Source organism: Prinia subflava, chromosome 10 (genome assembly GCF_021018805.1).
Source record: "Prinia subflava isolate CZ2003 ecotype Zambia chromosome 10, Cam_Psub_1.2, whole genome shotgun sequence".
Taxonomy (NCBI): domain Eukaryota; kingdom Metazoa; phylum Chordata; class Aves; order Passeriformes; family Cisticolidae; genus Prinia; species Prinia subflava.
In genome coordinates this window covers 29,247,248-29,259,792 of record NC_086256.1, presented here as the reverse complement: position 1 = coordinate 29,259,792, position 12,545 = coordinate 29,247,248, and positions in this window count along the sequence as shown.

Genomic DNA, 12,545 nt, shown 5'->3' with positions numbered 1-12,545 from the left:
CAAAAAAACGGGTTTTGGGTTGGGATTTTTTTTTCATTTGTGACACTGATCCTGCAAACATTTACACACACTCTTAATCCTGTGAGTAGTCCCAGAGAAATGAACCAAGGCAGCAAAGCTAATCACAAAGTAAACTACTAATGTTCAGATTTGCTAATCAAGGCAATCCTTAGCCTTTCAGGGAAAGGTCTGCTTGTTATTCCGAGAGCTGTTCAGGATGCATTTACGATCCAATAAAGGAGGCCCCAGCATTACCAAAATAATTACTTACTCAAACAAGCCTGTAAAACTCAAGGACTGCCCCAAATAAAAGGAGGCTTTCCCCCCTTCAGTTTAATAACATAAATCTAGTGAAATGCATCTTGCTGCCATAAAATCAGTCCTACATGCCTTAGAAAACGTTGATTTACTAAGTGGGCAGGGAGGTCAGATCCTGCAAGGGACTCAGTGAGCTGAACAGATGGAGACAAGTTTTAAATCTGAAGGTTTTGTCCACCCTCAGAAATGGAGAGCAGTTCATATCTTACCTTGTAACTTCACTCTCCAAAATAAGACACATAAAAGCAACTTTGGAGATTAAATGGAGCCATTTTGATGACTGCTCAGTAAAGGGGATAAATAACGACCCAAAACCTCACTCTGCCTTCTTAGAAACAGCTCTTCCACTTTTCCCCTTGCAAAAAAAAGCCCTTCTTTCCTCAACTCCCTGGTTTTGGCTAGGTCCTTCCTGCCACACACCACAGCAGAGGAGCCACAGGCCATCCTGGACGTCAGGTTTCTGTTCTCCTTTGAAACACCACCTGAGTTTTCCTCTGTTTTGAGCAACCTGGGGTTTAATGTGCTGCAGAGGAGAGTTGGGTGCCACCCTAACACCATGCGTGGTAGCAAAGCTGCAGAGGTTCTTGTGTCAAAAAAGGCTGTGTGTGACATTGCCCTCAGGGTCATCGTTCTCCACCTAGTTCTTGCCTGGCAGAAGGAAACTCTCCTCTGTGTAACAACAAAGAAATATCCAAGCAGAGAGCAAGGGAAACTGCTAGGTGGTTGTCCTCACTCAGACTAGCTGTAATCTGGGGACGTGTGAGGGATTAAGCAGCCTGCTCAGCCTCACACAGCAGGGCAGCAGAGCTCCAGCAGCAGGGTTGCATTTGTAGTCAGGAGGAATAGGAAAACAGCTTTAAAAAATGCCTGCTGACTGCTTGTGGGTATGAGCTGATAGAGACCATAAACCACTCCTCACAATGCTGCTCCACGCTCTCTGCAAGCTGAAGCTGTTGCTTTGCACAGCCCTATCCCACACCCGCCTCACCTATAAAGTGCTGTCAGGAGGTGCTCAGCCTGTGCAGCCCCCAGCACCATGCAGGGGTGTTCAGCCTGAGTGTTTGGGTGGACCTGGCAGTGTCACCCAACTGCAGCAGCCACCTCGCTGTCGGGTGCCCGTGGTGGCTTGGATCGTGTTCTGATGATGTGTGAACACAGAGGTGGCCAAAAATAAATAGCAGAAGACGCCTTACTCCCCTGAGCACTGGGGCTCTCATGCCAAGAAACATTCTCCCTTCTTGCTGCCTCTTTTTGTGGTGGTTTTCCTGAGACTGAAAATGCTCCTCCGCTGCAGAAGATGCAAAAAAAAAAAATCCTGCTGACCTCAGCATTGAGTTTCATCTTTTTGAAGCTTTGTTGCGCCTCTAAGATAATTTATGAGGTGTCAGGATTTTCCGACCACAAATGTCTTGGACGAAAATGGTTTTTACACTACAGATGCCATGAAAAAGAAGCAACATCAGTCTGTTTTTTCTACAGCACTGTCTGTGTCCACAATGAAGCATGGGTTCAGAGCTCCTGGAGATTATTTGTGTAAGAGTTGTCCGGGCCAGAGCTCCACTGAGACTCAGGCTGGGTCTGATTCCCCACCTTTGCCTCATTGCCCTGATCTTCCCTGTTGGGAGGGGAACTCCCATTTCCTGGTGCTGTGCCACGAAAACACAAGCTTGCCAAGTTATTCTCCGCGTGTGTGTTTGTGTGTGTATGCATCGAACAAGCCAGAAGCACCAGAAGTAAAAAGATCCATTAACAAACCACATTTTTCAACATCCACCAGGATCCCCAGATTTCTCATCTGTGCACTTCTCTTCCCTGTGCTTTAGGTTTTCAAGGGGGAAGAGGAAACCATGAAAAAAACACAGGAGCCCAGCTCAGCCGCCTCTAATCCAGCATGCACCTCAGTCTCCATGAAAGTGTTCTTGGGACGACAGCAGTATTTCCCTTGGCTGGGGTGCCCAGCCTCCTGGCTCCTCTCGAGCTGCAGAGCTGTAGACATTCCTCTGAGTAGTTTGCAACCCTGCCTGCCAGGAAAACCCAATGTCTCCATGGAGAAATCTCAGCGGAGGAGTTTGATACTCAGGCAGGGATGGAAAAGAAGGGAGTTTATGCCTCCCTGAGACTAATCCCTTCCCTAAAAAAAAAAAAGAGAAGCAAGAGGGGAAAAAAGAGAAAAGGGATCATATTCATACAGACATGGCCCAGACATGCCAGTAGTGTTGGTGTGTGGTGTATTGCTTTGTGGCAGGATGGGCCCAAGCCATGGGGACTGGGGCCAAGTGTCTGTTTAGGTCAGTGGGAGTCTATCAGCTTTGGATCAGGCCTACGTTTGGATCTGGAGCTGAACTTCCCAAAGTCTGGGCACGCTTGCCTCTTCTGGTGAGGGGGAGCTTGGTTTGGCCTGCTTTTGAGATAGGAACCAGCTGCAAATGTAGGCCTCCAAACATGTTCTAGGAAAGAGCTTATAAAAGAGCTCCTTCTTGCTCAATGCATTTATTCCCCATGGGCCAGATTCTGACATCTTCATTAACACTGAGCAGAACTCACTCCAAGAGCAGCTCTATTGACTGCAATGGAGCTATTCAAGGAGTCAGCAAGTACCTCATGTCAGCAAGGGCAGCCCCATCTAAGGCTCACAGCCGTTTGCTCCATTGGCATAAATGAGTTTTTTCTCTATTAGCACACTCTGCTGCAGACAAAGCACGTTGGGTTCCCTTCCTCCGGGCACCTCTCCAGCAAAATGCTGATTGCAGATTCTTCCTTACTGCTAGTGTGATGAGATGCAAGAGGTACAGGAGCCCAGCTGACAGCTCCAACATGTACAAAAATCCTCCTGTGATAAAAGGAAGCTGTGATGAGAAGGTCAGAGTTCCTTCCTGAGCATTTGTCTGCTTCTCCTCCTAGCTTTGAACTGGGCAGTTAAACTACTGGGCAGCTGAATGAATCCCACATTTAGACAATCAGGTGTACCTCATTCACATGACTTGGAAGCTGTGCTCCTAACTCGTATTCAGTCTTTTGAAAATCTCACTCCCAACACCCAACACCTGCACATTTCATTCCCTCCCTTCCAGCACAGTGACCAGCTCAGAAATCCATGTTTTCCTTACTGAAAAGGAGGGGAACTAACTTCTCACTTACAATAGTCAGGTTTCTTCACCATTAGCAGCAGTTAGCATGATTTTTAACTCATTCTGTATAAAACTCCTTCTTTCCTGCCATTTTATCTTGGATTTATCCTACACACTGCTCTCAGATGTTACAAGCAGGTATCCAAGAGTCTGCTGCTTTTCCAGCAGGCACTTCAGGACTTCATGTGGGCAGCAAATTCTCTGAATCTCTGATCTCTCTCAGAAAACTGATCTGACATTATAACAAGACTGTTAGACTGTTGTTTGTCAAGAAAGACCTTCTGGGAGATGTTAGAAAGAGGACAACCACCGTTCCTTGTGCTTCCACTCCGAATGGACTGATGAGCAGAGGGTTGCCAGGCCATGCAAACAGTTGCTGGTCCATGGAATTACATCATCCAAAGTCCATGGAATTGCATGGTCTAAAAGGGAGCAGCTGCATTCTGGAAAACTGCTGGCAGCAAAACTGGAATTATTGGTCATTTATAGGTTGGGAGGGAACATAGTGGCAGGACAGAGAGGTTGGTGGAATGATTTGCAGGCATTTCACATGCAAGAATGAATTTTATAGTAGCAAAATGTCTTCAGGGGATGGGTCCTGCTTAAGACTTGAGACCTGTGCCCACTTTAGGGGATACAGAGGAATGGGATTCTGGTGTTAAGTCCTGGCCTGATGGTCCCAGAGCCCAAAGGCTTTGCAGTGCAGGTTCTGAGTGAGCTGGAGATTGATACATGTAAGCACAGGGAGTACTGGAGCACTTTTTGGATAGGTCGAGCAGGTTAAGCTGTTTTGTAAGATACAGCTAATGAAAGACCATTGTTGCCCCGAGGAGAATGGAAGGGAATTGTATTATTTATGCATTACAATTGCAGCCACTAAGGCATAAACAAAGCAACTTGCACAAAACCAGACAGAGGGAGCTGCCACAGAGTCAGCAGTTTCAACTCAGGTTTCCTGTGTCCCAAACCAGGACTTTAATCATCTTCCTTCTCTGTGAGAGAGAAACAAGTATCAGAGAACACAGTGAGTCCCCACATTTTTCTAGCCCATGACAGCACTGTGCCCATTGTTGGGATTAGCCCCCTAGGAGGAATTAGTTCTATTCAGTTTGTGAGTGTCCCAGCCAGATAATGCACTGGGTGGTATTTCCCTCTCTCCCCCCCAATCTTTCTCTTTTATGACCACATGGCTTCGCCCCCTCGTGTGAGTGACAGTACCCATTAGACTAGACTCTGATGCAAACCAGCTGTGTGCAGAGAAGGGGAGGAAGGGAGTGGGGAACAGCAATTTAGAAAACAATTAAGAACATCAATTCCAATTCATTTGCTTGGCCAGGATAAGTAATTTCTAAGAGGTAACTTGATCTGTAGCGGACGGAGATTAAAGGCGCACTCCATTATCTCTAGTTTACAGTCTGGAGGAATTTGTTTTAACTGGTTACCAAGGAGGCTGCATGGAAAAAATGGGGAAAAAAATGGAGAGAAAAAAAAAAAGGACCTTTGCCTAAAAATATCTAAAAAAATCCCCCTGATTTCTTTTAAAGAGCTCGCATGGATTTATTAACTCTCTAGAAGTATGATTGCATTTTATGGCAAGAGGAATGGTCCAGCTTTTGGAGACAGAATCCCTGCCTGCAAGAACTTGCAGGTATCAAAACCAGTTATGCCAGTTTTATGCAGCAGTTAAGATTTTGGTGTTGAGATAGACCAGAAACATGAGACATGGGGTACAGAAGCAGATGGAGTGTTCTGCAGAGGAAGCAGAGGATCTGGAGAACACAGTGAGCTGAGCATGCAGCAGCCTGGCTCTGAGACTGCTGCACTCTGCTGTGAAAGGCGATTCCCTGCACTGCCTTACCACCAGAAAAAGACGTAATTAGCTGTGAGCAAAACAGGGGTGAAATACTTGGACACCTCTCAGATGTGCTGTGAGATTCCATGAGTAAATGCCCCGATGTCCCTTTGAACACTGAGGCTGATCTTGCCAAAGCAAGGACTTGTGACCCAAGAAAACAAAATGTTCTGTATTCACTCTTGTGTATGGGGTGGCACCAAAAAGGGAGTGTGTGATGGGAGATCCACTGATTCTCTGCCATGGAAATTCCACACTCTGGAGCTCTCACTTTCCACCCTCCTCAGCCCTCAGCACTTTTCCACAACCCTGTGATTGGTTTTGCCCCAACTTCCGTGGACCTTGAGCCTTCACTCTTGCTTTGCAAAACACTGTTGTAAAGAAGACAAAATGCCTTGCAACTCCAGACCATCAAAATGCTGCTCAGACCATTGGAGCTACCTTTTGGAAATCCTTGGTACTGTTGCTAGGTACTTCCAGGAACCCAGAAATGACAGCCCTTGTGCTTGCAGGAAACATAGAGGCCACAATGTGAGGCCTCTCTGATGTGAGGAGCTCATGGGTGGGGTAAAAGCACACATGGAAAATACCAGCCCATGGGCTGGCTCAAAGTTCAGAGCTGGCCTTGGATCTGCATTTCCCTGGCTGGGCACACACTTCTACCTCTCCTGTGCAACTTTGTTTGTCTTAGGGACAAATGGCACTCCTGCCATCATGGGAGGGCCAGCCTGCACTTTATACAGCTGCAGCCCTGTTAGCTGCCTAAGGCTCTGGGGTGATGTAACCACCTCAGTGCAAATGGGAGCTGAAGAATGTGATGTGACAAATTTTCCCGGACCACCAAATAAATTAAAAAGTAGGCTCCCAGCCCAGAAAGGTAACCCTCCCAAATAAACATGTCCCAGCCTCCTTTCCTCACACACACCTCCTTCCACCCCAGGCAGCTGAGCTCCTCCCAGACTCCATTACAGACCCAGAATGAACAGGTTCTTCCAGCCAGTCGGCATCTCCCATACAGTAATTGCTCTGGTATGGGCATCTGAGAACAAGACACAACTGTATATACAAGAAATATTCCCTCTGCATAAACTTCTCAGTAGACTTACTTTTGTCTTGTTGCCAGGAAATGTATTTGGAGCCTCTTGCTAACCTCACATTTCTTTGATTAGAGGGGCATGGCCAGTTTGTTCCAAGAGTTACAGGGGAAAAAAGGAATGAGAAGCTAGAAAGCCCTCCTGAAGAACATCAGCTTTGTGACAGAACATGAGGGCACCCCATTCCACCACACTTCTTGTGACAGCTGTACTTCGAAGGGTTGGAAAGGAGTGGGGGGAACCCATCTGGCAAATTCACTTCTCCAGAACAGGGAATGTCTCTGTGGGTGAGCTTAGAACCTGAGATCATTTATGCAGCACAGTGCAGTGAGTTGCAGGCTGAAAGAGGAACCACTCCACAACCATCGGGGACAAGGGATGGGGGGAACCAGCAAATGGTCAAAACTGGTTGGTTGGGTGGAGCAGGAATATCAGAAAGTAAAAGTACAGCCAGGCAAATTGAAGTGTGGCCAGGAAACGTGAGTTAACACATTCCATCTGCCAAAGAAAGAACACTGCTAGGTCTGTGTGACAGTGAACAGCCAGGGCCAGGGCCTTGGCCTCACAAACTGCTTAGAAACCTGCACGGTGGGACATGCACATTCTGTGCCCAGTTCAGGTCAGAATTATTTTGAGGCATGGGACAGGCACTTGGCTTCCCTCAGTCCCAGCTCTGCGTGCACAGCTCCCTGGGCGAGGACTCACCTCCCTCCTGAGGCTCAGCAGCAGTTTGTTAAGTGCCTGGTCCTCTTAGGAGGCAAGGTGACCAAGGCAGTGCAAAGTACTCTATTTTTGTCCTGGAGAAGTCATCCTCCTCAGAGTCACATTCATTAAGACAGCAGCCATCGTAACCCAAACTCCTTTGATGGAAGTGGGGACATTGCCAAAGGGAGGATTAGCTGATGGATGTCTTGAGCTGCAAGGGTCTCTCGTATGGATTTGTGCAGGATTTTCACCTCAGCTGTCCTGGCTGAAGCTCCTGTCCTACCATACCAAGACACTCTCCTTGCAGGCCCTGCTGTGCCTCCCACAGCAGCATGGCTGTGGCCAAGGGCTGGTTGTGTGCTCTCATTTCAGCTCCTTTGGGAACGAAACCTCCATAGTGTGTAAAAAAACCCCAGGCCTAGCCCGTGAGAAACACACCTGTGGTACACATAAGGAAGGAGCAGCTTTGTCTGGAGGCAGGATTGATTCAGGAGGGATTTCCAGCTTGGCTGCTCAGTGATCTGATGCTCTGGGCCAGCTTTTTCCCTTCCACAACAGGGATTCCTTTTGCTTCTCTCTGCACTGCACCTTTGGGACCTATATATGAAACCACTTTTAGGCCTAGCCTTAAGTAAAGACATTTAGAAGGCACAGTTCCAAAACATATTCCTAGACTGTGTGATAGACAGGAGGTTTCTCACTGTTCTCCAGGTAAAAGGAGTAGCACATGTTTTTCACATCTGTGACACTGCCTCTTCCCCCATTTTTCTGCCACTGTGCTGTTATGGATACATCTTGTGTGCACTCACAGTTAGGGGACAGAAAGGAAGGACAGTCTGCAAAAGCCACTTGGATCCACTTCTGCATTCTCGAGTTATGTGAGAACTTTCATTTTGAAAGAACAGTTTTCTAACCTTCACCATGGAATTAAGCCTTAAAAGGTGTTAACTACAAACACAAGATAATAATTTTCTGAAATGTCATTATGTGAAAGCCATTATTACTGTAGTGTCCATGAGGATGAAAATACTCCAGCCTGTCAACTCTCTGGCTTTCTACGTCAAGCATCCCCCTCCTCTCCCACCACCATATTTGCAATTCACACATGGCATGAGGCCACTTTTTCTTTCTGGCTCCTAATGCCAGGGGATAGACGCTGTTCTGTCCACTCTGACTGCCAAGCAAGGTACAAAGCAGGAGGGGAGTGAGGAGCTCTCTGTGCTGTGTGCTGCCAGCTCCCCCAGAGCTTCTTTATTGCACAGGATTGCAAACCCATCCATGGGTGGGTACCTCTTCTTTTGTCACAGGACCCAGTGGAGCAGGGTATAAGGCTGCTTGTAATGCCATTATTAAGAGGTTCCCTTGGGTTTTTTTTAGCAGAAGTGCGAGTTGCTTGTTTTCCAGTAGAGGAGCAGTTACAAAAACAACACCAAACAAAAAGGGCTTTTTGAGAGCAGGGGCTCTGTTTACCCTGGTAATTTCAGGGAAAGTTATTTGGGAGGAGGGAGGAAGTAGTTAAATCCTTGTTTACCATGCTGGAAACCCAAATCCCCTTGGTTTACACAAATAAGAGAGAAAATGGCTCAGTGGCATGAGCACGTGGCTGTGACCAAGGAGAGCTGGGTTTGTTCCCTGCCCTAACTCGTACAGATCTCCAAGGCCCCTCTTCCCTCAAGATGAGATTCAACCCATCTTGCATTTGATTCCAGCTGAAAACCAAACCACGCATCAGCAGTGAAAGAGAGGATATTCCTAATGTCAGATTTGTCCAAGAGCACTGGATGTACTGAAAAGTCTTGCAGAGGAAGTGGCCTTGCTTCCCTGATTGTTGGACCCATTGGACTAAACAGCTGAATTAACACAAGCAGAATGTACTCTGCTTTTTGGGCTTCCCATACATGCAGTGAAGCTACTTAGTCCTTCCCTACCTGACAGTGAGGTGGAGAAGATCCTAATCATTAGGATCAACCTGCTCTAATGCTGAGATGCTCAAGGCCACAGGAGCCTGGCTGTAAGCGATCTAGCTGAGAAGGCAGTGGTGGAATGCAGTTCATTGATTCCTAAATCCTTTCTGTTTGGGACATGCACCTGTCCTGGCTGTTGGATAACTGATGGGGATCTCCTTGGTGCTCCATGCCATCTTTCGGGAGGTGCTTTTCTCTCCTTGCTGTAGAGACTGCAGTCTGTTGGAGGAAGCAGGATGAAGCTGTCTGTGCTGAAAGAGCCCAGAAAAAGAGGAAATTAACTCTTGATCTCAGCTGTGTTAGGGCCAAGGCCAGGCTTGCTCTGCCCATGGAAATCAGAATTGCTTCATGTTACAGACTGAGGGTATTATTAGACAGCAGCTTGAGGAGAACAGAGCAACAGGGGCTGAACCCTGCCTGGGCAGTGAAGTGATTTGGTGTAGGATGAGAAAGCTCTCATTGCTCAGCTGGCATGCAGACATTTAGAGGTGGAGCAGAGGGACTCTACAGACACCATCCAACAGGAGCCTCCTTGCCCTTGGTGAGTGGTCAGGGCTGCCTCAAATCAAGGCAAATATGGTTCCTCTGGGAACTCTAATGTTTTACTGGATCACTTAGTTTCTCTTGATGAGTGCTGCTTCAGAGCCTCAGTTGCCTGGTTCCCAGTGGGGATTTTGTTGTTGGGGGTTTATTGACTTCTATTACCTTGAAGTTCCTGCAGTGGTGGGAGTAAGAGGTAACTCCTGGAGTCTGTTTATTTTACAGGTTGGATTTTTAAGAGTTTACTGATGGTACCCCAATTTTAGGAGGAGTCACTTGTTTATTTAGCAGTGCACTCTCATACTGATCCATAAATAAAACTAGAGTGTTATTTAATAAGACTTAACAGAAGGTCAGCCCTGGTTCATTGGTAAACTGATCAATCCAGAATGCAAAAAGCACCTCTCAGGAAACTCATCGTGTGTGACTGAGGGAGGTACTGGCCAAACATCAGTGTGATTTGCACTCCACTCAGTTTTCAGGACTTTCTGTGCCCATACCTTCTGAAAGGAAAATGCCAAAAGGTCCAAGATGGAGTAATTTCCAACAACCTTTACTTCAGACCTCTGGAGAGACTTTCAGAGCTGTAAGATTTTTACAGCTGGGGCTGCAGATCCAAGTTTGCATCTGTGGGAGAAAGAACAGCTTTGAACGCACTGAAGTCTCACAGTGAGGTCCATGAATTTCCATTCACTGGAGCTGAAATTCACCCCACCTCTCTAAGACACCAAAGAATGGCTTGTCTGCACCTGAGACAGTCCCCTGGGTTTCTCCTGCTGTCTATGGGATAACCTTGGGATAACCATCATAGGAGGGAAGCAGCTTTCTGGGAGGACCTGACCTCTCCCCAATGACAACTGTGGGAAGTTTGGGCATTGCCTTAACCCCAGCTGAGTTTCTCTTAGATGTCCAAATCAGGTGAGAAGCACCCGGTGTGCCCTGTGAACATGTGCAGCCATGGAGAAGGCAGCCACAAGGCGCTCAGGTCACTTCAGCCGATGCTGTGTCCCACATTACGAAATCCTCACATGACTTGGGAGGCTTGAGACACAAGCAGCATTAATTCAGAGAGGCTGGGACAGATCTGAGTGGGATTTACAGACGAGACATGTCAGATGTCACCCAGGAGATTTGCCATGAAGTCCTGGGATGGGGCCAGGTTGAGCAGATGACATCCAGTGCTGATCCAGCAGCAGTTCCCTTGCAAACAGGGAATTGCTTTGTGTGGCTGGGGATCCAAATCACACAGCAGTCCCTGTTCCACTGCAGCAGACCCCTCGTGAAAAGCTGGCAAGCCACACAGGTTGCCAGGACCACAGGTTACCTTGGCCAGTACAACCTGCACATATTCCACACAGAGGTGTGTGCATAGGTGAAACTGTTACCTGTGTGCACACAGAGGGGGACAACCCAAAGATTTTGAAGCGGATCTGTGATTTTTGACTCAGTGGGGGAGGGAGGAACCATCAGGCAATGTACCTACAATGTACCTACAAACTAGTTCAGGTGACTGTGAAGAGGCACAGTTGAATGGAGATGCTTCTAAAAACCTCAGTCTCAGGAGCCTGAAGACACCACAACAGGTTGAAATGCCTGCAAATTCAACATTTCTTGGGAGAAGAGAGAAGAGAGAAGAGAGAAGAGAGAAGAGAGAAGAGAGAAGAGAGAAGAGAGAAGAGAGAAGAGAGAAGAGAGAAGAGAGAAGAGAGAAGAGAGAAGAGAGAAGAGAGAAGAGAGAAGAGAGAAGAGAGAGAAGAGAGAAGAGAGAAGAGAGAAGAGAGAAGAGAGAAGAGAGAAGAGAGAAGAGAAGAAGAGAGAAGAGAGAAAGAGAAGAGAGAAGAGAGAAGAGAGAAGAGAGAAGAGAGAAGAGAGAAGAGAGAAGAGGAGAAGAAGGAGAAGAGAGAAGAGAGAAGAGAGAAGAGAGAAGAGAGAGGAGAGAGGAAGAGAGAGACTTCTCACCAATTTTGTGTCTATATTTTTGCTGCAAAGCATACACTGCATTGCTGTTTCAATACTTTGAAAGGAACAGAAGCTGTTAATATTCCTGAGCATAATGTTCAGCCTGAGCCCTCTCCTTGGAGAACATTCCCGGTTGGGTTAAGCAGGCTAACTGCAACTCTGCTGTTTCAATCTGTTCCAAGCACAGCCAGAATCAGTTTATGTCTGCCTGCAAAACATTCTGTAGTTCCTCTGGTGGCCTGGTTTGTAGAGGTGCTACTCACTCACCACTTAGGTAAAGCTGTAATGCTGCCCAGATCACCCTTCTGTGCCTCAGTTTCCTTCTCCCAAACACAAAACCCCCCATTCTTCATGGCCTAGGGGTGTATGGTGTTATACAAATACTGTTATTTATGGTGATGAGAACGTGAGCTTTGTTTGATACAGTGGTCTGGGGGTCCCTACCTGCCATCATTTGGGAAAGACAGGAATTGACCTGGATGTTTGAAATGCAGCGTGTTGTTCTTGCTCTCAGACAACAGAATTATCTTCTCCTAAAATCAAAGATAACCTGTTTTACTTCCATGAGATGTCGTGATGTCCACAGAAAACAAATCATTTTTGGCGAGTGGAGGCAGGATTTTCTTTGGCAAGTTGGAAGAAGCATCAAAGAAGGAGAAGGATGGGATACAGCACAACTGGTTTTAATCACACACGAGTGAAGTTCCTCTGGACAGGCCTGCTGTCTGATATTCCATTGCCAGGGCTCTGGGGAGCCTGGAAAAAGCCAAGTGAATGGCACAAAGGTGCTGAGGTGGAGTAACTGGCAAAGCTTTTGCCAGCTGGCATTAGGCAGTGCTAAACCGTCCCTTGAATGCAGAGTGCTGGTTCCATGACTGATTTTCAGTGGGTGTTTGGTCATCCAAGTCCCTGCCTTCTTTTTGACAGCCACAGCTTCTCAGAACACACAGCACAAAGAAAATCCCATTTGACTTTACAGTGAAGA